This window comes from Aethalodelphis obliquidens, unplaced genomic scaffold (genome assembly GCF_003676395.1).
Source record: "Aethalodelphis obliquidens isolate GAN/ISIS:26980383/991018 unplaced genomic scaffold, ASM367639v1 scaffold45, whole genome shotgun sequence".
Taxonomy (NCBI): Eukaryota; Metazoa; Chordata; class Mammalia; order Artiodactyla; family Delphinidae; genus Aethalodelphis; species Aethalodelphis obliquidens.
Genome location: NW_020837989.1, coordinates 5,448,717 through 5,474,021, shown reverse-complemented (window position 1 = coordinate 5,474,021; position 25,305 = coordinate 5,448,717).

Genomic DNA, 25,305 nt, shown 5'->3' with positions numbered 1-25,305 from the left:
ATTGGATAAAAAAATACCCATTTATATGCTGACTACAAGAGACTCACTTCAGAGCTACAGACACACATAGACTGAAAGCAAGAGGATGAAAAAAGATATTTCATGCAAACAGAAATAACAAGAAAGTGGGGGTAGCAATACTTATATCAGAAAAAATAGACTTTCAAACAAAATCTATAACAAAAGACAGAGAAGGATATTATATAATGATAAAGGAATTAATACAAAAAGAGAATATTTCACTCCTTAACATATGCACCTGATACAGGAACACCTAAATATATAAAGGAAATATTAATAGAAAAAAGATGAAGAAATTGACAATAATACAATAAGCATAGGGGAATGTAATACCCCACTGACATCAATGGATAGATCATCCAGGCAGAAAATTAATAAGGCAACAGTGGTCTTAAATGACACGATGGACCATTGGACTTAATAGATGTCTACAGGACACTCCATTCAAAAACAGCAGAATACACATTCTTTTCAAGTGCACATGGAGTGTTCTCCAGGATAGATCACATGCTAGACCACAAAAGCCTTAACAAATTTAAGAGGATAGAAATTATATCAAGAACTTTTTCCAACTACATGGTAGGAAAATCAAAATTAATTACAGAAAGAAAAATGTAAGAATGGCAACTAAACAACATGTTACTAAAAAACCAATAGTTCAATGAAGAAAAAAAAAAGAAATCAGAAAATACATCAAGACAAATGAAAATGGAAACACAATCTTCCAAAATCTATGGGATGCAGCTAAAGGTTCTAAGAGGGAAGCTTACAGCAATACAAGCCTTCCTCAAGAAGTAAGACAAGTCTCAAAAAAACAACCTAATTCACATAAAGTGATTGGCAAAAGAAGAAAAAACAAAGCCCAAAATCAGCAGAAGGAAGAAAATAAAGATCAGAGAGGGACTTCCATGGTGGTGCAGTGGTGAAGAATCTGCCTGCCAGTGCAGGGGACATGGGTTCATGCCCTGGTCCAGGAAGATCCCACATGCCACAGAGCAACTAAGCCCATGTGCCACAACTACTGAGCCTGCGCTCTAGAGCCCACAAGCCACAACTACTGAAGCCCGTGCGCCTAGAGCCCATGCTCCACAACAAGAGAAGCCACTGCAAGGAGAAGCCCACGCACCACAACAAATAGTAGCCCCTGCTTGCCACAACTAGAGAAAGCCCAGGTGCAGCAATGAAGACCCAACGTAGCCAAAAATAAATAAATAAATTTATAAAAAATAAAGATCAGAGAGGAAATAAATAAAATAGAGACCAAAAAGATAAAAGATCAATGAAACCAGAGCTGGTTTTTTGAAAAGATAAACAAAATTGTCAAACTTCTAGCCAGGCTCACCAAGAAGAAAAGAGAGAGGACCCAAATAAACAAAATAAGACATGAAAGACGAAAAATAACAACCAATACCACAGAGATACAAAATAAATCATAAGAGAATACTATGCAGAGTTTTATGCCAACAAATTGGACAACCTAGAAGAAATGACAAATTTCTGGAAACATACAGCCTGCCAAGATTCAATCAGGAAGAAACAAACAACCTGAGCAGACCAATCACTAATAGTGAAATTGAATTTGTAATTTAAATTAAAAACTCCCAGCAAAAAAAGTCCAGGACCAGATGGCTTCACAGGGGTATTCTGCCAAACATATAAAGAAAAATGAACACCTATGCTTCTCAAATTATTCCAAAAAATTGAAGAGGACAGAACACTCTCAAATTCGTTTTACAAACAGACCCTTACACCAATACCAAAACCAGATAAAGACACTACAAAAAAAAAGACAATTAAAAGGCAATATCTTTGATGAATATAGATGTAAAAATCCAGCAAAATATTAGCAATCCAAATATAACAATCCTATTAAAGGGATCATACACCTTGATCAAGTGAGATTTATTTCAGGGAAGCAAGGATGGTTTAATATTCACAAATCAATTAATGTGATATATCACATTAACAAAAGGAAGAATAATAATCACATAATCATCACAAAAGATACAGAAAAAGCATTTGACAAAATTCAACATCCATTCATGATAAAAACACTCATCAATGTGAGTATAGTGAATGAACCAGGAAGAACTAGAAAATAAAAACAAATTACCAGTAATGAAATCTAATCTCTAATAAAAACAACTACCAGCAAACAAAAGTCCAGGACTAGAAGGCTTCACAAGTGAATTCTACCAAACATTTAGAGAACAGTTAACATCTATCCTTCTCAAAGTATTGCAAAATGTTGCAGAGGAAGGAATACTTCTGAACTAATTCTACAAGGCCAGTATCACCCTGATACCAAAACAAGACAAAGATATCACAAAAAAAGAAAAATTACAGGTAAATATCACTGGTGAACATAGGTGCAAAACTACTCAGCAAAATATTAGAAAACTAAATTCAACAATACATTAAAAGGATCATACACTATGGTCAAATGGGATTTACAACAGGGATGCAAGGATAGTTTAAAAGCCAAAACTCAATCAATGTGATGCATCATATGATCAAATTGAAGAAGAAAAACCATATGATCATCTTAATAGATGCAGAAAAAGCTTCTGACAAAATTCAACATCTATTAATGATAAAAATTCTCATCAAAGTGGGCATAGAGGCAACATATCTCAACACAATAAAAGTTGGTCCTTTATGACAAACCCACAGCTAACATCATACTCAATGGTGAAAAGCTGAAAGTCTTTTCTCTAAATTCAGGAATTAGACCAGAAGGCCCACTCTCACCACTTTTTTAAAACATAGTATTGGAAATCCTAGCCACAGCAATCAGACAAGAAAAAGAAATAAAAGATATCCAAAGTGGAAGGGAAGAACTAAAACTGTCACTATTTGCAAAATACATGATACAATATATACAGAAAACCCTAAAGTCTCCACCAAAAAACTATTGGAACTAATAAATGAATTCAGCAAAGCTGCAGGATACAAGATTAATACACAAAAATCTGTTGTTTTTCCATCCACTAATAATGAACTACAAAAAGAGAAATGAAAAAAAAAATCCCATTTAAAATCTCATCAAAAAGAATAAAATACCTAGGAATAAACTTAACCAAGGAGGTTAAAGATGTATGCTCCAAAAACTACAGAACATCAAAGAGCAAATTGAAGATGACACAAAGAAATTGAAAGATATTCTGTACTCTTGGATTGGCAGAATTGACTTTGTTAAAATGGTCATACTACCCAAAGCAATCTACAGATTTAATAATTCCTATCAAAATATCCATGACATTTTTCACAGAACTAGAACAAATGATCCTAAACTTTATATGGAATCACAAAAATCATGAACTGTCAAAGTCATCTTGAGACAAAAAAGGAAAAAAACTGGAGGTTAACATACTCAGACTATACTACAAAGCTACAGTAACCAAAGCAGCATGGTACTGGTACAAAAACAGACACATAGATCAATGGAACAGATTAGAGAGGTCAGAAATAAACTCTCGCATTTATGGTCAATTAATCAATGACAAAGAAGGCAAGAGTATAGAGTGGAGAAAAAACAGTCTCTTCAATAAGTGGTGCAGGGAAAACTGAACAGCTACATGTAAAAGAATAAGAACATTTCCTCACACCAAATACAAAAATAAATTCAAAATGGATTAAAGACCTAAATGTAAGACTTGAAACCACAAAAGTTCTAGAAGAGAAAGTAGGCAGAACACTCTTTGACATAAACCATAGCAATATTTTTTTTGCATCAGTCTCCTAAGGCAAAAGGAATAAAAGCAAAAATAAACAAATGGGACCTAATTAAACTTAAAAAGTTGTGCACAGCAAAGGAAAGCATTAACAAAATGAAAAGACAATCCACTGAGTGTAAAAAAATATTTGCAAATGTTATGACCAATAGGAGGATAATATCCAAAATATACAAACAGCTAATAACACAATGTTAACAAAAATAAACAACCTACTAAAAAATGGGCAGAAGACCTGAATAGACATTTTTGTAACGAAGTCATGCAGATGGCTAACAGGCACATGAAAGGTGCTCAACATTGTTAATTATTAGAAAAATGTAAATCAAAACCACAATGAGATATCACCTCACATCTGTCAGAATGGCTATTAACAGAAAGTCTGTAAATAACAAATGTCAGAGAGGATGTGCAGAAAGGGGAATGCTTGTACACAGTTGGTGGGAATGTAAATTGGTGCAGCCACTGTGGAAAACAGCATGAAGGTTTCTCAAACAACTAAAAACAGAACTACAATATGACCCAGTAATTCCACTCCTGGGTATATACCAAAAAACAAAAACCAAAACAAAGCAAAACCAAAAAAAAAAAACAACCCTGCTTATTTGAAAAGATACAGGCAGCCCAATGTTCATAGCAGCATTATGTACAATAGCCAACATATGGAAGCAACCCAAGTGTCCATCAACAGACAAATGGATAAAGATGTGGTATATATGTACAATGGAATATTACTTATCCCTAAGAAAGAGCGAAATTTTGCCATTTGCAACAATGTGGATGGACCTAGAGAGTATTATGCTAGTGAAACAAGTCAGAAAGAGAAAGACAAATACTGTATGACATAATTTACATGTAGAATCTAAAAAATAAAACAAATCAATGTATGTCAGAAAACAGAAACAGACTCACAGATATAGAAAACAAACTAGTGGATACCAGTGTGGAGAGGGAAGGGTGAGGGGTAAGATAGAAGTATGTGATTAAGAGATACAAACTACTATGTATAAAATAGACAAGCAGCAAGGGCGTATTGTATAGCACAGGGAAATACAGCCATTATTTTGTAATAATTTTAAATGGAGTATAATCTATAAAAATATTGAATCACTATGCTGTATACCTGAAACTAACATAAAATTATAAATCAACTATTCTTTGATTTAAAAAATGAAAAGATGTATTAGGCACTATGCAGAAATAGAGTACTTCCCCTATTTGATTGTATGAAAATTCATATTTAAAAAAAAATATGTGGAGGTCAAGCAAAACACATATTCTGACAAAATCTTGCTACTGGATTACCAGTTTGCCACCCCTGCCTAAATCCTTACCAAAAATCCTTCCTGTAGCTTTGTTGTACTTCCCTGACTCTGGTTGGCTGCTTCTGCTAAATCTCTGTCACATACTCCCCACAGACAGCAGCTGGTCTTTCCCAAAACATTTTGCCTAGCCTAGTTCTATCCAGGCAGCCCTAGACCTGGCAGTAGACCAAGTCCCCAAGCTAACCAACACCAGCTCCATTTACCTGTCAGTGTAATTAACCTGTTTTGTGTGGTGGATCCCTTTATCAAGATGATAAAGCCTATGGACTCATTCTCAGAATAATGATTTTAACACTTAAGTTACAATACATAGCATTACAATGGAAACCAAGTATACTGAAATACAGACTTTAAATATTAAAAATAATACATTTGAAAATAATAATACATGTGTTCCTATATTAATGCATTAAATCAAAAGATCTAGCAGCATATCTATAACTACCATAATTTCAAAGTAGCAGGGAGAAATAAAGATATTAAGATATTTGCAACTACTACAATATGATAGGAAACTATTTGATTTCTATTGATGATGAGGTCACAGGCACTGCCAATACGACTGTCTATATTCACAACTGGAGGAAATCTCAATTATAGTTAGAGATTAGTGAAAATAAAGCTGCAATATTTTTGCCATTCAAGTTCATGAGCCCCGAAAATTCTATCTGAGGACCTTTTGGCGGTCCATGGAAAAGAAAATGACCTGGAGCAACACATCCCAAAGGGCAATGCGATACTCTTCAGACATTCAGGGTACAACAAATGTTAGGAACACTGAAAATGCTAACTTCATTTTCAATGAATCAGGCTAATAGTGACCAATGGGATGTTACATAATGTAGCCATAGCATTGTCATACACTGCTGGTAGGAGTGTAAATTGGTACACCTTGATCATTTGGCCGTGTTTCAAAAGGCTTGAAAATGTGCAAATGCCCTTTAACCCAGCAATTATGCTTCTCGAATTTATACTAAGGAGCTGACAAGACATGTGTGAAAAGCTTTAAGCACAAGGATATTCATGCCCAGCTGCAAGAAATAATATGCAGCCAATAGAAGATCATGTAGATCCATGATTATTGACATGAAAAGATGACAAATACAAAGTAAAAGCAGTATGGGGTTTATAAAAATAATTGCATATACATATAATCGCTAAGGAAAAAAGCTTGGAAAAATATATACTCTTAGTGGTAATTTCTGATGATTTCATGTTGGTTTTGCATACTTGTATTTTCTCATTTTTTTTTACCAATTAAAATATATTATTTGTGTAAATATAGGAAAAAAGGAGAGGGACAAAAATGTTACCATATTGAGTACTTATTTATTCTGTTTGGGAAGATATGTCCTGGGGAGACATTCTGGGGAGAAATAAGAAATTACATATTTTTACTCATTCAAAAAACTAGTGCCAATTACTATTCTAGATGCTGAGATGCAAAATTGAACACGACAAACAAGTTCAATGCAAACACGACAACTTATCTCGTGGAATTTATTTTCTAGTGCAGAAAGCAGATAATTTATCCAACCGACAAATGCATAAATAACCACACATTGGGCAGAGATAAATGCTCTGAAAAAAATAAATAAAACAAGTGGAGGTAATAAGGAATAAATGGAGCAAGGGAGACTTCCTAAGGCTCAGGCCTTTCCATGGAAGTAATGTTTAAGTAGAAAGAGCAAGAATCAGTCCTCTATACATCTGGAAGAGGAAAGAGCATTTCATGTACTGGGAGAAGCTGATTCAAGTTCCTAAGGCAAGAGTGAACTTGGCATATTTGATGAAAAAACAAAAGATCAGTGTGTCTGGAATTCAGTGGGAGAGGCAGAAAGTGACACTGGATGATACTGGATACGCAGTCAAGAGCCAAATCACTTAGGGTCTTGAGAAGATGGTAAGGAATTTGAATGTTATTCTAAGTGCACGGTAGATGAAACTGTTGTGCAGAATTCTCTGCTCCATATACAAGTTTTGCAAATCTACACCCTTGAGATAGCCTCATGGGTGAAGGAGCATTCTTCCCCTTGAATCTGGGCTTGGCCACGTGACTAGCTTTGGCCGATCCTGTTGGCAGACATAACACAAAGAGGGGCTTAAAATGTGCTCACGCATTAAGGTTTGCTGCTGGATTTCTGCCATTGCCGTGAGAAGAATACACTGAGTGTAGCCCACTGGGCCCCAAAAGAATGAGAGACGTCCAGGGCATACCTGAATCAAACCGGCAGCCTGGAGCCAAGCTGAGCTCAGTCCAATAGGTTTGCAGAACTATGCATCCAACTCACTGGCATGTGAATGAGAAGAAAGGGCTGTTGTTCTAAGTCACTGAATGTTAGGGTGGTTTGTTATGAAACATCATGTGGCAATACTAACACAAGGAAAAATGGGAAGGCACTGAAGGTTATTAAGCAGAGAAGTGGCAAGACTGATTTATATTACAAAAATTATTTTGACTGTTCACAGAATGGATTGCAGAGGTAAGGATGGAAATACAGAGACCAACTGGGAGCCTAATATATTCGTCCTGGTGGGAGATAATGATGGTGCCATCTACTGCAATGGCAGTGACCAGGGGAGGAAAAAGTTTAGCCTAGGAGGAGAGGACATAAATCAGGACATGCTAAGTTTAAATGGCTAAACAATGTCAGGGTAGAGTGGCCCAGCAGTCAGCTGAGAACTAGGGAAGAAGTTAGGATGCACATAGAAATCTGGGAGTCACTCGCTCACAGTGAGGATTCCTGGAGAATGTTTTAGGTCTGGGGAGTGGTATGCCACAGGTAGGAGGACACAGTTCTAGATCTTTATTTGTTTTAACCTTGTTTGCTTTCTCTTAAAAGATGATGTCTCAGAGAGTTCAGGCCAGTTCTTTCACAGCTCCTGTAAATGAATCCCACACTCCTAATATCCCCCTTCTGAAGAGAGCTTCTCATGAATCTTGTTAGAAAGAAGTGGAACTAAGGAAAGGAAATGTCATTACTGTGGTCTGAGAAGGAGAAGACATACTCACCTTGGAACTCTTACAGATATTACTCTAACCTCCCATACGACAAAGCAGCTTTTCCCGAAATACCACGAGCAAAGCACTATTCCACAAGACATGAAGAACACTATCTGGAAATAACCAGGCTCTCCTGCTTTCGTCACAGAGCATCTCACAATTCTAGCAGTCTGCATAATACTCTTTGGGTAATGTAAACCAGAAGACATTTCTTCATCGTCCAACATACTCAATGAAGTAGAGTCACTCAATGAAATTGGTCCTTGTTACCAGGTAGGCGCTACTGGCTTAGAGTCCTAACCTCATAAGAGATCCTGCTCTACTTTCAGATATCTCCTGTTCCAAGTCCCTCCCCCGGAACTGAGATATCCTCCTTGGAGTTTTCACTCATTGGTAGTAGTGTTATAGCCATGGAGCCATATAGAGCAAACTTCCTTCATCACCCACAGGATATACCTGTATACTTGAAAGTAGTTTGGAATATAGCCTCCTTCTAGAGCCTTCTCTTCTAAGAGTTGTATTCCCTAGTCATTTCTCACACACCCAGCCTCTGATGGGTCTACATCAGATGGCCCATATCTCTTGCACTGTCTTGTAGTTGGTTGTTAACATGCCCCGGTTCCCATATATCACAAGAACGGGTACTGTTAGGTATACTTTCTTCTACACTCTACAGTGTCTAGAAATACACTCTCCACATAGGAAACTGTGGGTGAGCATTTGATGAACTGAATTAACATAACCAAAGACATCTATCACATTGTTTCTAAGTCTGTTCATTTCCAGTTCCCTCAACCTAGGTTCTTTGGAGAAAGTCTGTATCATAGAACTGAGTTTATGCTGATATTTCACTTCAAATGAGATGTGAGAACCCAAGTGGAAATCCTAAAAGGTTAGCACACTGTGTAAGTCCCTTAGAAAATAAAAAAAAAAAGGAAAATCCAGGAAATATTCTGCTCCTCTAATTCCTCCCTTTTCTTTGGTCCTACTGGGAATTATGTTGGTTTGTTACCTAGCAACAGAGCTTATCACTCGGCAATTTACCATTTCTCATTTGTCATCATTTGTCTAATCAAATCTGATCATAAATAAAGTCTGCCCACAATCAACTGACTTCTGTTTGTAATGAGAATCCATCTTCATCTAGGGGAAGGACATTAATAGTCTCGCAGCTTAAAAAAATATATATATATATATTCTCGCACCTTGCACGTGTTGATTTATTTGTGCCTTTTTGTCGTTTTCTCACATGCTGCCCCTCACCATCTTACGTGATTCAATCAGTCTTGATTCTCTTCAGCAAAATTCTATCTTTTGTTGTGAGTTGCTATCAATCCAGGTGCTTTGGATGAAATTTGTAGGTCATCTCTGCTCATTTATTCTGAGCGTATCATCTGTACAAGGTGACTTAATTTTGCAATATATTGCTTATGTTTAACACAGCTTCTTGCTCCCTTTCTATCATACTAGCTAGCTTTGCCTGATCGAGTCAACTGCACAAACATTTCTTACTATGAATTGCAGTGGGCATGAGTTGTTTTGTATGTCTGACATTATTCTCCCCTTTTTCTGTTAACAGCAATCCCATTCTTTTGGGGATCTCAACCATAAAGTTATAGTTTGGGCGGCAAAGCAGAATACTCTATGCCTTTGGTCATAGAAAGAGATGTTAAAAAAATTTACCAGCTGTGATATCACCATTCCCTGGTCATAGTGCTTGGTCCAGGATGGGTCCATGATATAAGCCAGACCAAACTTTTGGGAATTCTCCAAATGAGCTGACAGAGAGTGTCCTTTTTCCTCTTATCTCTCTAAAATAAAATATTAGCCCAGTGTTTCCTGTCATCATATGCCTTACCATGTGGAGAAGGCCTGTCTTCAGTACAGAGAATACACAAGAGCAGAGAGGAGAGGCTCAGGGTTATACAGAGGTGGGCAGCTGAAATAGTCATAGAGGGGAGTGGGTGCAGTGAGAGCGTTGAGAGAGAAAGGGAGGGGAGGGGGCAGAGGATGGAGGGAAAGAAAGGGAGAGAATATGAGAGACAATGTTGATGGCATTTGAGTTCCTGGTTCCAGTTCCTGAGGTGGCAGAATTGCCCTGATTCCTTTGATTATGTGAGCTATCCCAGTATCAATATCTTTTCCATAAAGCCCATATTTTTTAAAGGACATTCAAGTTGGGTTTCTCTCAATTGCAATCCAAATAAATGACTTATACAATTATACGATTTATAATCCCACAAACGTGTAAAGCATTCTAGCCAAGACATGGAAGCAAGCTAAGGGTCCATCGACAGATGAACGGATAAAGAAGATGTGGTACACATACACATGGTATATTACTCAGCCATAAGAAAGAATGAAATGATTTTTTTTTTTTTTTTGGCTGCACTGCACAGTTTGTGGGATCTTAGTTCCCCAACCAGGGAAAAAACCCAGGCCTCCTGCAGTGGAAGCACAGGGTCCTCACCACTGGACCACCAGGGAATTCCCAAAATAATGCCATTAATAATGCATTTGCCATGACATGGATGGACCTAGAGATTATCATACTAAATGAAATAAGTCAGAGAGAGAAAGACAAATATCATATGATAACGCTTGTATGTGGAATCTAAAAAAATATATACTAATGAACTTATTTACAAAACAGAAAGAGGCTCACAGACATAGAAAACAAACTTATGATTACCAAAGGGGAAAAGTGGGGAGGGGGACAAATTAGGAGTTTGGGATTAAAATACACACACACTATATATATAATAGATAAATAATAAGGACCTACTGTATAACACATGAAACTATACGCAATATCTTGTAATAACCTATAATGAAAAGAATCTAAAAAAGAATAGATAGATGATAGATAGACAGATAGATGTATAACTGAATCACTTTGCTATACACCTGAAACTAACACAACATTGTAAATCAACTATACTTCAATACAAATTTAAAAAATAAAAAGTATTTTCACATTCATCATCAGTTTGGATTCTAGCAACAACATTTGAATCCTTAGAAGTAGTTAACGTAGATGGAATTGTACCCATTTTGTAGATTAAAAAACAGAGGTGCAAAAACTGATTTATTTGGTAATGCAGCTAGTGGGGACAAGATTTTTGACTCTTAGTCCTACACTCTGTACGATACAGCAGTTACCTCCCCGCTCCACACCAAGTCTGGTAACCACAAAGTGGCGTGAAAGCAACTGTGCAGCTGTAGAAAAACATATGGTGCAGTAGCTGGCTTGGCACTCAAGAAGCTTATCTATAAGGGGAGATAAGATAGATTCAGATACAATAAGCTGAAAACACAAAGATCAGTTTTCTATAGACAGAACCAAAGTAATAACTATAGCAGTCCTATGCTGGGTTCATCAGGAAAGAAGGGGTTCAAATGGAAGGAGGGAAGCAAAGATATTTCAGGTGCCCCAGAAACACGTGAGCAAAGTTACAGAAGCCAGAGTAGATGCTGTGTACTGTGGGGACACATCTGGCTGGAGGGAAGGGTGTTGAATTTATCTTCTAAATATAGCTTGAACCCTTCCATTTCTCGCCTCCTCCACTGCCACCACTCCGATCCTTTTATCTGACTCCTGGATTACTGAACTAGCTTCCAAATTATTCTCCCCACATTCTTTTCTTCATTGCAATCCATTCTCTACATTGCAGCCCAAGTGATCTTTGAAAATAATATATCTAATCAGGTCACTCTCCTACCTAAAGCAGCAGTCCCACACTGCTCTCAAGATGTAGACCTCGGGCTTTCCTGGTGGCGCAGTTGTTGAGAGTCCGCCTGCCGATGCAGGGGACGCGGGTTCGTGCCCCGGTCCGGGAGGATCCCACATGCCGCGGAGCGGCTGGGCCCGTGAGCCATGGCCGCTGAGCCTGCGCGTCCGGAGCCTGTGCTCCACAACGGGAGAGGCCACAACAGTGAGAGGCCCGCGTACCGCAAAAAAAAAACAAAAAAAACAAAAAAAAACCATGTAGACCTCACCCTTCACATGGGCCACAGGGTGCCGTAGCCTTTCCAGCCTCAGAGGACACCTTGCTGGTGCCTCCTCTCCACACTCCAGCCACACTGAATGTCATCACACTGACATAACACATCCTGCTCTCTCTGGACACAGGGCATTTGCACTTGCTGGTTTCTCTGCCCAGAATGTTGTTTCTCTCTTTCCTCCCCTCTCCCCTCTCCCCTCTCCCTGCTTCTCTTTCTCTCTTTCCTCCTTCATTTATTCAAATAATAACTGGATGCATCTTATGCACCAGAGAGGTGAATTTCAGATAGTCATTAAGAATAAGGATTATGCAACCACAGTGTGGTGTGTTGAAACCTGCTTCTGATACTTATCACCTGTGTGACCTTTTAACAGGGTCATTCAAATTCCCTTTGTCTCCATTTCATCATACTTCTAATTGCCTCGTATGGTTGAGGGTTAAAGGAGAATATAGAAAGTCATATACCAATATCCAACAGAAAGGGCTACTTGAGTGTGTGCAATAATAATTATTGCAGCTGAATTCTACTCACTTTCAGGATGCCATGGTAGATGTTATGTCCTCAGAGAAGGTTTCTCTAAGTCCCTGGACTAACCAGGGCCCCTACTCTATAAGCTTATTCTGCTTTTCATTCCACTGTACTCACCTTCTTACTTTAATCCATTTTTTTATTGGATTATAAATCCTAAGGAGGCAAGGATCATGTCTATTTTGTTTACCATTTGATTGAAAGGTTCTAGTACAACAGTTGGTTCAGAATAAGAGTTAACTATATTATTTATTTATGAGAGAGTCAAGGTTAAAATGGTGATTTCTGTGAAAGCCAGGGAAAATGAATTGGGACTTCACCTGTATACAGTGTGGGAACCATTTGTGCTTCCCTGAGACTGGAAAAGACGCAAGAACAAGTTCACTTTAGAGAGTATTATATCCATAGCACCTGCATCTTAAGTGATCTTGCCAGCCCCTGTTATCACCTGAAACAGCAATGATCTGAACAGTTTCTGAGATGTTTGCCTCCCCCATCTGGGACATCCTGGGGCAACCTGTGACTCATGATAATGTAAGGGATATGACAGTGCTTCTACTGACACCAAGACCTTAAAAATTATTACAAGAGCTATCATCAAAAGTGGGCCAAAGCAGGAGAACCTATGCTCACAGGAAGGGCCAGGCAGATTTTTACATATCAGAACAAAGGAACAGTGCTGTTTCCAGGCAAGGGCTCAGCCGCCAAAAAAAATTGAGAAGAGAAGGCTTTAAAACGGAACTCGAGGAGCACAGATCACCTAGGAGAGAGCACACAGAAAGCTTCCCATGGCTCCTGCCCCTCTGCCCTACAGTCAGAATGGTACCCGTTAAACCTCACACTCAGTTCCAGCCATTTCATGCATGTGTTGTGGCCCAGACCGTAAGATCCTCTTGGCACTAGGAGAGCATGTCTCTCGGTATGGACTAATGAAAATTCCATGATTGGAGGCTAATACGTCTGGGGTCTGCCCTTGTCTGCTGCGTTGACATTCATTCATTCATTAGACAATAATTTGTTCAGTGGCTACTATGTCACTTGGGGGTGCTGGAGAGGAAAGGTGAGATCTCTTCTCTTGGGAAAATCATAGCATCATTAGGACATGTGAGCGAGAGAAGCCCAGCTTCGTCCTAAGCTATGGTCATGATTGTGTTCAAAGAAGGTCTGGACAATTTGTAACTTAAAATCACCAGGATGGCTTGCTATAAAGTAATGAGAAGTGTTCTGGGAAAGAGATTCAGGTAGGCAACACATAACAAAGCCTTGGACAGTAGAGGAGATGGGTAACTCAATACATCCTCCTCCAACTTCCTTTTCTCATCCAGCCCATCATGGACTCACACCTGAGTCCTTAGGGAGAGAAGGCGGAATACTGTGAGTCAGAACTGAAAGAAGAGCGTTCACTAAAACTCTTTAAGCGATTGAAGCACAGGGCAGTATCGTCTTTGTACCTATGGCACTAAAGGAGAAGAGAGACCCCCTCTGCCTGAGCCTTGGTTTGGTTTAGCACATTGAGAGCAGCAGAGATCACAGTCCATTGGCACCTCCAGGGAGCCAGAGCACCTAAGGTAAGGTACTCAGTGGAAACTACAGCAGAGAATTGGGCTAATGGTACCAGGCAAAGGGCCTCTGTGCGGTGTAAGGTTGGTAGAGTTTTAACAACTAGATGTCCAGGAAAAGAAACTGTGTGTGTGTTTCATTTAAAGTTTGCTGATATTAAGAATATATAACATACAATTGACAATTAATAATAAAATATACAATAGTCTTTATTGTAAATTCTATAGAACCAATGAATTCTCACAGAACGCTTTCATTTGATTTTTGTGGAACCCTTGTACCTATAACCAACCTATGGTTGCCACTGACAAACAAGTGTAGTTCTAACTGGAATGTTAGTTGATATTTTCTTTAAGCTAATGAGTAAGACAAAAGTGAAAGAAGTAAAACATATGTCAGAACTTCACTCATTGTCAATCATGACTTCTTTGGTGAATTGGAAAATGGTTTTTGAGTACTGGAAGAACATTCCCTAAAAATTTCTGTTCTATTAACAATGTATTGGCTCCAGACATAACACACTTTAAAATACATTCTGTCTTATTGACATTTTCTTTATCATTTTCTTAAGTCTAGACAACCAACAAAACAATGAGTCAAGCCCTGGTGTGTAGAGTTTGCCAGTTTCCATGGGATAAATACTCCCAATATGGCCAATTTCAAACTACCAGTGTGATGGCATTGAGCTGGGACAAGGTGTGTACTGCACCCCATTATACAGTATAACATAATCATACAGATACCATTGACACACATGTCCTCTGGAGCATAGATAAGAGTAAAATGTAGTGAAATAATTAGGCAATGATGAGTTTTGAGTATTTATTAATTTTGTTTTTAATACATTTATTTGTGAATTTATTTTATTTGTAATAATGGCTGTGTTTAATAATTAGCTTGCAAAATTCCTGGAAAATTAACTATCTACTCCAGTACAAGTCATCTCCTGCACCACTGCATCTGGCGGACGTGGAGATGCTACACTCAGACCCTCCATAAGAAAAGACTCCTCCCGGGCTATGAGGACTGCAGCTTGTTAAGAGGCTTAAAGTTCTGCCTCAGTTTTCAAGCCAAGGGCATGCTATTCTCAGGATGGCCCCCAGCCAATGACTGAGCAATAATGGTATAAAACTCGCCATTTCTGTATAATGTGGGACTCCTGTGATAGGAAATCTTTGCTCTAAGCTCCCCTTTGGACTGGTAGAAACTTTGTCTGATTGGCATCACAGTCTGACATCTCCTCCTGCCCTCTCTTGTACCCACACTTTCCTTTCACAGGTGTTACTCCAAAGAACCCCTTATACTCCCAACTCCATCTTACTGTCTGCTCCCCAGGGAATCCAACCTCCAACAAGGCACTGAAATCAGAGAGGAAGTAGCTTCATGTGGTATCACAGAGACTGGGGACCACAACAAATGGAAATGACCAAAGAGGACAGAGGAAGTGACAACAGCCATCACGAGAAACCTGACTGGATTCATTCATGAGCACAAGGGAAATGCCTCCCCTCCGCCACACACAATGGGGTCCAACACAATGGGGTCTCTAAAAAATAAGTAAAATTTATCAGGGGCTGGGAAACCTGAAATAATAACAAGGCTGAGAAATGAATTGGTACCTTTTTCTATTAACGTGACTCTATCAGTCCTTTCCCATATGGAACAGCCAGCCTGGGAAAGTGCACGTAATTATAATGCAATGTGATAAGTGCTCTATTGGAGGGATGAATCAGTTTCTTTCAAAACAGAAAAGGCAAGTCATTAAATTAATAAACGAGCCAGGGAAGGCTTCACAAAGGAGGTGCTATTTGATCTGGATCTTGAATACTGAGTAGGAATTGGACAAGCAAGCAATTTACTGGGAGAATTTGATGGGCAGGGGACAGACTGCAGCAGGCTCTAAGATATGATTACTGACTCACTCACCACCATTATCTGAATTATTTCCAAGAGCAGATCCTCATTTCAGTGAAACATTTTCCTGACCCTCCCTTAGCATCAAGAATGTGGTTGTGGGGCTTCCCTGGTGGCGCAGTGGTTGAGAGTCCGCCTGCCGATGCAGGGGACACGGGTTCGTGCCCCGGTCCGGGAAGATCCCACGTGCCGCGGAGAGGCTGGGCCCGTGGGCCATGGCCGCTGAGCCTGCGCGTCCGGAGCCTGTGCTCCGCAACGGGAGAGGCCACAGCAGTGAGAGGCCTGCGTACCGCAAAAAAAAAAAAAAAAGAATGTGGCTGTGAAACAACTCCAGGTGGAGAGTGGGGTATGGGTAGAGCAGTCTCAAAACGTGGCAAAGGGCAATTAAGCTGCTCCTTATGGAGATCAACCCCACGGTTGGCTTCATGGTTTCACTAGACGTGTTTTCAGATTCTGCTATAGTGCAAAGCACTCCAGGCCAGGAATTTAGGGGACTGTGTTCCAGTCCTCGGCCTTAGACTGTCTCTCCACCTATAAAAGAGAGTTAATAACCCAGGCCTCCCTTAACTCAGCAAAGCTTTCGTGAGGGTCTACTGAGGTAAGAGACAGGAAACTGATTTGAAAATTATGAAAACACTATGTGGCGCTTACTCGACACCCACTCAGGAAAGCCATACCCATCGATCCCGCTTCATTTTCCCTCCAAAGTCTAGAGCAGATCCTTCTATTACATGGAGAGTCTTAACTCCCTGTAGTTTTCCATCATAGCACCTACTGTTGGGACTTACACAGCTGTGTGATTATTTCATGAATAATGGTCTCTCCCAGGAAGTCACTCCCAGGGGCCACATCGCAACGAGTACATTCACTTTCTTCCTAGTGCCTAACAAACTCCCTGGAGCATGTCAAGTGCTCAGTAAGTATTTGTTGGATAAATGGGTTATCTACTGCACCTTTCAGTTAAGGTTCATGTTACTTTTTTATCACTGAGAAGCTGACCCTGACCGTGAACTACTTGCAAATAGGCAACACGAACTTTAATCTCTGCATCTGCAATCCCTAGCACAATGCGTGGCACATACTAGGTACGAATAAATATTTCATTGACAGATAGCTTACGTACAACTTCCTGGTACAGCCTTTTGAATGTGGCAGGAACTCAATAATTCATTGCTCATTAAATGAATATGAAAATAGCTGCCTCTGCTTGTACACCTGCTATAAATATTTATCTCTATGTTTTACTTCTAAACATTTTAAAAAACTCTTCTACCTCCTTTGGGACGTTAAAGTAGTAGCACTGGGTAGAGGAAAGCCTGAGATTCTTAATAGACTTCTTTGTATTTGAATCTAGATATGAGCCCTGCAGCCACGGGAGGGTTTCTTAACTCTCCGAGAGTCAATTTCTTCATCTGCAGAACTGAAATAATGTTTTATAAATGTTAAATGAGATAAAGTATATGAGGGATATTGTAGAGCCTTTTGGCAATGGTCTACCATATTCTCAACAAATACCAGCTCTCTTTTCTACAGTGATCTCTACTCTGCCTTCACTGACGTGTCAGGTTTCCAAACTTCTCCACAAAGGCTAAAAGAGGAACTAAGTGGCTATTCTTCCTCATGGCTCGGTGTGTGGCTTTACCTCAAACAGTGCTCAGCAAGGTTAACGTCAATCTTTAGCATGGGAGAACGAGAAGAACATCAGGCTGGGAATCTCCCTAGGTTCTAGTTCAGATCCGGGCACTAACCAGCTGTGCATTAGACAATTCACTTCTTCATCCACTGTTCTTGGAGACTCTGACACTACTCTCAACACTTGGAAATATATTAGAGGCAAAAATAGACGAAAACCCTGCCCTTGTGGAGCTTACAAATGTGTGGTCGGTAGGAAACACTGACCAAAAGAAGATCAACACAACAAAGTGAATTATGTAGTATGTTAGGGGATAATGAGTGCTACGGAACAAATAAAAAGTTGAGCTGGGTAAGGGGAAACAGAGAGTGCTGGTGTGGGACGGGGGAGGGGGAGCTGCAGGCAGGATCCAGCATTAAATAGGCTCACTGAGGAAGGGATAGTTGAGCAGACTTGAAAGAGGTGGGAGGCCATCCAGTGGGTATTTGGGGGAAGAGCATCAAGGGCAAGAGAAGACCTAGATTAAGACCCGGAGAGGATAGGGAGAGTGGGAGGGAGATGCAAGAGGGAGGAGATAAGGGGATATGTGTATATGTAAAGCTGATTCACTTTGTTATAAAGCAGAAACTAACAAACCATTGTGAAGCAATTATACTCCAATAAAGATGTCAAAAAAAAAAAAAAAAAAAGACCCTGAGGGGATGTGTCTGAAAAACACAGAGCCCAGTGTAGCTATTTTGAAGTAAGCAAAGAGAGAAGGAGGATGTGAGGACAAAGCAGTGAGTATTTCAGACCCTTCAAAGTTTGGGCTTTTTTAGGTTGTTACATATTTGAAAAAGAATACATACATGTATATGTATAAGTGAATCACTTTGCTGTACACCTGAAACTAACAACATTGTTAATCAGCTATACTCCAATGTAAAATAAAAAGTTAAAAAATTTTTTGGAGCTTTCATCTGAGTGAAATGGCTTTGCTGGCCTTCCCTATACATGCGGAAAAGAAATTCAGATTATATTCTTTCTGAGATCCCATCTAACTCTTACTACATTCCAGGATTTTCTTTCCATTCGGGTACTCAGAGCTATAATAACTGGGATAGGCAAATCATGGGAAACTGGACAAGAATATATAAACTGTATTCTAACAGATGGGCACACACAGGATTTATATGTGTAATTTTGCCTCTTGTCTAAAACTAAGAGAGACATCATAGGACAACGGAACAGGACTCTGGCATTTTCTGTATTTGGACAAGCTAGTTGTCAAATACCACACCCAGAACTTGAGCTGGGCAGGTACTTAACTTGCCTCGCCTCAATTTCCTCATCTGTAAAGTGGGGATAACTGTGGTTCCTATCTCACTGATTTATTCTGAGGATTAAATAAGATGATGCAGCAAGTTCTTAGCACAGTATTGGACACATAGTAACTCTCAATACATTTCACTATATTTAATTTTACATAGTAGGTGTTAACAAAGGCTTATGGAACTTAATTCTCAAAACGTCTATATTTGGCATTTGTGTGCTGATTTTACCTCTTGTAGAGCATCAAACATGCATTTTGGAGTCTCATTTCAACAAATGTCTGTTAGTTTATTACACGCAGCACACAGATGTGTGGATAAGATAGAGTCCCTGTTTTACAGGGACATAAGTGGAAGAGACATATCCATAAAAGTAACTGTAGTTCAGGGCAGTCTATTAAAACTGTTTTAATAGAAGGGCCCCACACAATGGCAGAATGGAGAAGGAGAGATTAATCCCAGTTGCGGTTATACTGGCTAGTTTCATGGGGGAGACGAGGGATTTAAACAAGTTGGAAAGTATGTCTCATATCTCCCTATGGACAAACAACACAGTAAACAGTCTTTATTTTCTTCCCGATTGCACTAGTAAATTATGAACTCAGTGACTTAGAAAATTGTTGCAAGTTTGTAGACACCTTGACTCGTATTGCTCCTGGCAAATGACTTCACAAGAGCAATGCTGGGTCCTAATGGCCACAGTGGTAAAGCTGTAGAGAGGAGTGAAATTCAATTCACATTTTTGCCTGCCAGGGGAACAGCAAATGAAAGTTCTATTGGGGGTGGAGGGAGAGGAAGGAAGGAGGGAGGGAGGGAGGGAGGGAGGGAAAAAAGAAAGATCTGTGATTGCACTCAACTCCATGATCAAGTAGGGCATAATTACCCAAGAAAGTTATTTCGGAATGAATCTTTGCCCCCTCAGTCTTTTATTTCCAGAAAAACTATTTCAGCTATAGGACAGCCTGAGGAAAATTGTTCTTCTTGGTAAGTAAGTACGCACTGCTGCTCCTGCTGGGAAAATATGAGATGCTTAGGGAAGATTTCACAAAAAGCTATCAGTTCACACGTACATTTTCCAGGAGTTCGTCCAAGGAGAGCTTGGATATTTCCAGGGCTATAACACACTTCTCTAATAGAACATACTGGGTGTTCCCAGAGGAACAAATGAAACGTTTAAATATCCTTTTGCCACTCCCCCTTGCCTTCTTCTGCTCTCAAGCTGCACGGATAAGTGGCCAAGACAATACGTTTTGAAACAGCTATAGATTTCTAGACTTTTTGAATTATGTTGTTCTACTTAATAGAAAGTCTCTCATTTTGTCTAACAAGGCTATGGTCAAAGGAATATTCTCCATAGCATATCCTCCTCTCAGAAGTCTGGCTGGACAAGAGAAAATTGGTCTAAGATGTTTGATGATATGTGAAAGCACTGTGAACTTTTTGGGTGGTATTGTGGTATGGTTTTTTTAAGTCATTATCATTTATAAATACATTCAGAGATACTTAAGCATAAAATGATCCAGTATTTGCAATTTGCTTCAACATAATAGAGGGGAGACTTGGTAGAGGTAAGATGAAACAAGACTGGCTCTGAGTACATGTGAGAGGTACGAAAGTCTCATTACACTATTTTCTGCCTTTATAATGTTTTAAATTTTCTATAATTTTTTATAAAGAGAGAGGCTCAAGCTCGATGATCTCACTGAATTTGAAAAGACACTCAGTGATCTAGAAGAATGGGAGGTTTGGGTTGGAGAGAACGTCTTTGGCATTTACAGAGATGGACAAAGGGCAGATATCATGGCAGTGGGATGCTGAGCCAGAGCGAAGGTAAAACTTAATGGATGGGAGGAGATAAAGGAGCTGTGAGGCCAGGGTTTTCAGTGGTTAAGGACTGACCCATAGAATTATTCCTGTGGTTTCTGATGCATAGTCCTGACTGAGCTATCCTGGTCTGTAACTCTATTGCTCACTAAAGAGTGGACAGGGAACCAAGGAGAGAAGAGCGTGGGTTGGAAAGAAATATGAAGATATAAACCACAAAAACAAACTTCTTGGACTAGTTCCTGCCCCAAACAGCATATTAATGAATTCTTTGGATGATGCTATAGAAAGTGTGCTTATCGCACTTAAGAATGCCAAGCAGAAAAGGATAGAGAATTCACAGAATGATAGAAGCAACATCCTCATATCTTAATATGTCAGAATTGTGAGCTGAATATACCTAGATGAAATGAAACAAATAAATGTAAATTCCTACCCTGGAGTTCAAACACCAATGGCACAAATATAAGGTAGGAGACACAGAGCTGAGAAACAGCCCACATGAATACACTTAGGGGAATTTAACAGGCAATAAATGCCATATAAACCATATAATGAGGCTAACAAACAACAATTAATCCTTTTAAATGTGCATGAGAAGTAATGGAATAGTTGAATTGAAGGAAATGGTAGACATATCTGTATTGGCCAGGCCTCCTTAGGAATTTCAGGCTCATTTGTGCCCAGAAGACAAAAAAAAAACAAAGCACATTCAGAGCAAGAGTACTGAATGAAGAAGGGTCCAAAGACCTGTCCTTGAGAAGTGACTGAGCAACTAAGGGTGCTGAAGTAAAACGACTCGCTCAGGACATGTGTAACCTCTGAAGTGCTGGACCATGGAAGAGAAACAATATGGCTCCAGGGGTGGAATTGGGCCAAATGTGAATACGTTACAGGGGGTCAGATTACAGGTCAAGAAGAAGAAACTCTTTACAAAGACCAGAAGTGTCCAGAGACTGAAAGCCCCATCATGTGGGCCACTGAAAATCTATTAGAGCTGAGAGATGATGATGATGGCTATTATTATTATTCTTGCTGTTATAGGTGTGAAATAAGTCTATGAGAGCTGCGAGATGTGGATTAGACTTAGAGCAATGCCGTGCCGCTGACCAGCCACGTGTGGCTACTGAATACTTGAAATGCGGCTATAGGACAAACTGAAGTGCTATAATTACAAAGCAGGCACCAGACTTTGAAGACTTAGCATGAAAAACAGAAATGTAAACTATCTAATCTCAATAATTTATGCTGAGATACTTTATATATATATGTTATACATATTTATAGTGATAATATTTTAGACATATTGGGCTAATTAAAATATATCATTAAAATAAACTTCACCTATTACTCTCAACTTTTTTTTTTTTTACATCTTTACTGGAGTATAATTGCTTTAAAATGGTGTGTCAGTTTCTGCTTTATAACAAAGTGAATCAGGTATACATATACATATATCCCCATATCTCCTCCCTCTTGCGTCTCTCTCCCACCCTCCCTATCCCACCCCTCTAGGTGGTCACAAAGCACCGAGCTGATCTCCCTGTGCTATGCGGCTGCTTCCCACTAGCTATCTATTTTACATTTGGTAGTGTATATATGTCCATGCCACTCTCTCACTTTCTCACAGCTTACCCTTCCCCCTCCCCATATCCTCAAGTCCATTCTCTAGTAGGTCTGTGTCTTTATTCCTGTCTTACCCCTAGGTTCTTCATGACATTTTTTTTTCTTAAATTCCATATATATGTGTTAGCATACGGTATTTGTCTTTCTCTTTCTGACTTACTTCACTCTGTATGACAGACTCTAGATCTATCCGCCTCATTACAAATAGCTCAGTTTCGTTTCTTTTTATGGTTGAGTAATATTGCATTGTATAGATGTGCTACATCTTCTTTATCCATTCATCCGATGATGGACACTTAGGTTGTTTCCATCTCTGGGCTATTGTAAATAGAGCTGCAATGAACATTTTGGTACGTGACTCTTTTTGAATTATGGTTTTCTCAGGGTATATTCCCAGTAGTGGGATTGCTGGGTCATATGGTAGTTCTATTTGTAGTTTTTTAAGGAACCTCCATACTGTTCTCCATAGTGGCTGTACCAATTCACATGCCCACCAGCAGTGCAAGAGTGTTCCCTTTTCTCCACACCCTCTCCAGCAGTTATTCTTTCTAGATTTTTTGATGATGGCCATTCTGACTGGTGTGAGATGATATCTCATTGTAGTTTTGATTTGCATTTCTCTAATGATTAGTGATGTTGAGCATCCTTTCATGTGTTTGTTGGCAGTCTGTATATCTTCTTTGGAGAAATGTCTATTTAGGTTTTCTGCCCATTTTTGGATTGGGTTGTTCGTTTTTTTGATATTTAGCTGCATGAGCTGCTTATAAATTGTGGAGATTAATCATTTGTCAGTTGCTTCATTTGCAAATATTTTCTCCCATTATGAGGGTTGTCTTTTTGTCTTGTTTATGGTTTCCTTTGCTGTGCAAAAGATTTTAAGGTTCATTGGGTCTCATTTGTTTAATTTTGTTTTTATTTCCATTTCTCTAGGAGGTGGGTCAAAAAGGATCTTGCTGTGATTTATGTCATAGAGTGTTCTGCCTATGTTTTCTTCTAAGAGTTTTATAGTGTCTGGCCTTATATTTATGTCTTTAATCCATTTTCACTTTATTTTTGTGTATGGTGTCTATGTCATTCTTTTACATGTAGCTGTCCAGTTTTCCCAGCACCACTCATTGAAGACGCTGCCTTTTCTCCACTGTATATTCTTGCCTCCTTTATCAAAAATAAGGTGACCATATGTGCGTGGGTTTACCTCTGGGCTTTCTATCCTGTTGCATTGATCTATATTTCTGGGGTTTTGCCAGTACCATACTGTCTTGATTACTGTACCTTTGTAGTACAGTGTGAAGTCTGGGAGTCTGATTCCTCCAGCTCCATTTTTCTTTCTCAAGATTGCTTTGGCTATTTGGGGTCTTTTGTATTTCCATACAAATTATGAATTTTTTTGTTCCAGTTCTGTGAAAAATGTCATTGGTAGTTTGATAGGGATTGCGTTGAATCTGTAGATGGTCTTGGGTAGTATAGTCATTTTCACAATGTTGATTCTTCCAATCCAAGAATATGGTACATCTCTCCATCTGTTTCTATCATCTTTAATTGCTTTCAGCAGTGTCTTATACTTTTCTGCAAACAGGTCTTTTGTCACCTTAGGTAGGTTTATTGCTAGATATTTTATTCTTTTTGTTGCAATGGTAAATGGGAGTGTTTCATTAATTTCTGTTTCAGATTTTTCTTCATTAGTGTATAGGAATGCAAGAGATTTCTGTGCATTAATTTTGTATCCTGCTACCTTACCAAATTCATTGATTAGCTCTAGTAGTTTTTTGGTAGAATCTTTAGGATCCTCTATGTATAGTATCATGTCATCAGCAAACAGTGACAGCTTTACTTCTTCTTTTCCAATTTGGATTCTTTTATTTCTTTTTATTCTCTGATTGCTGTGGCTAAAACATCCAAAACTATGTTGAGTAATAGTGGTGAGAGTGGACAACCTTGTCTCGTTCCTGATCGTAGAGGAAATGGTTTCAGATTCTCACTATTGAGAATGATGTTGGCTGTGGGTTTGTCATATACGGTCTTTACTATGTTGAGGTAAGTTCCCTCTATGCCTACTTTCTGGAGGGTTTTATCATAAATGGGTGTTGAATATTGTTGAAAGATTTTTCTGCATCTATTGAGATGATCGTATGGTTTTCTCCTTCAATTTGTTAATATGGTTTATCACGTTGATTGAATTGCGTATATTGAAGAATCCTTGCATTCCTGGGATAAACCCCACTTGATCATAGCGTATGAACCTTTTAATGTGCTGTTGGATTCTGTTTGCTAGTATTTTGTTGGGGGGTTTTGCATCTATGTTCATCAGTGATATTGGCCTGTAGTTTTCTTTCTTTGTGACATCTTTGCCTGGTTTTGGTATCAGGGTGATGGTGACCTCGTAGAATGAGTTTGGGAGTGTTCCTCCCTCTGCTATATTTTGGAAGTGATTGAAAGGATAGGTGTTAGCTCTTCTCTAAATGTTCGATAGAATTTGCCTGTGAAGCCATCTGGTCCTGGGCTTTTGTTTGTTGGAAGATTTTTAATCACAGTCGCAATTTCAGTGCTTCTGATTCATCTGTTTACATTTTTTATTTCTTCCTGGTTTAGTCTCAGAAGGTTGTGCTTTTCTAAGAATTTGTCCATTTCTTCCAGGTTGTCCATTTTATTGGCATACAGTTGCTTATAGTAATCTTTCATGATCCTTTGTATTTCTGCAGTGTCAGTTGTTACTTCTCATTTTTTTTTTTTTTCCAGTACATGGGCCTCTCACTGTTGTGGCCTCTCCCGTCATGGAGCACAGGCTCCGCACGTGCAGACCCAGTGGACATGGCTCACAGGC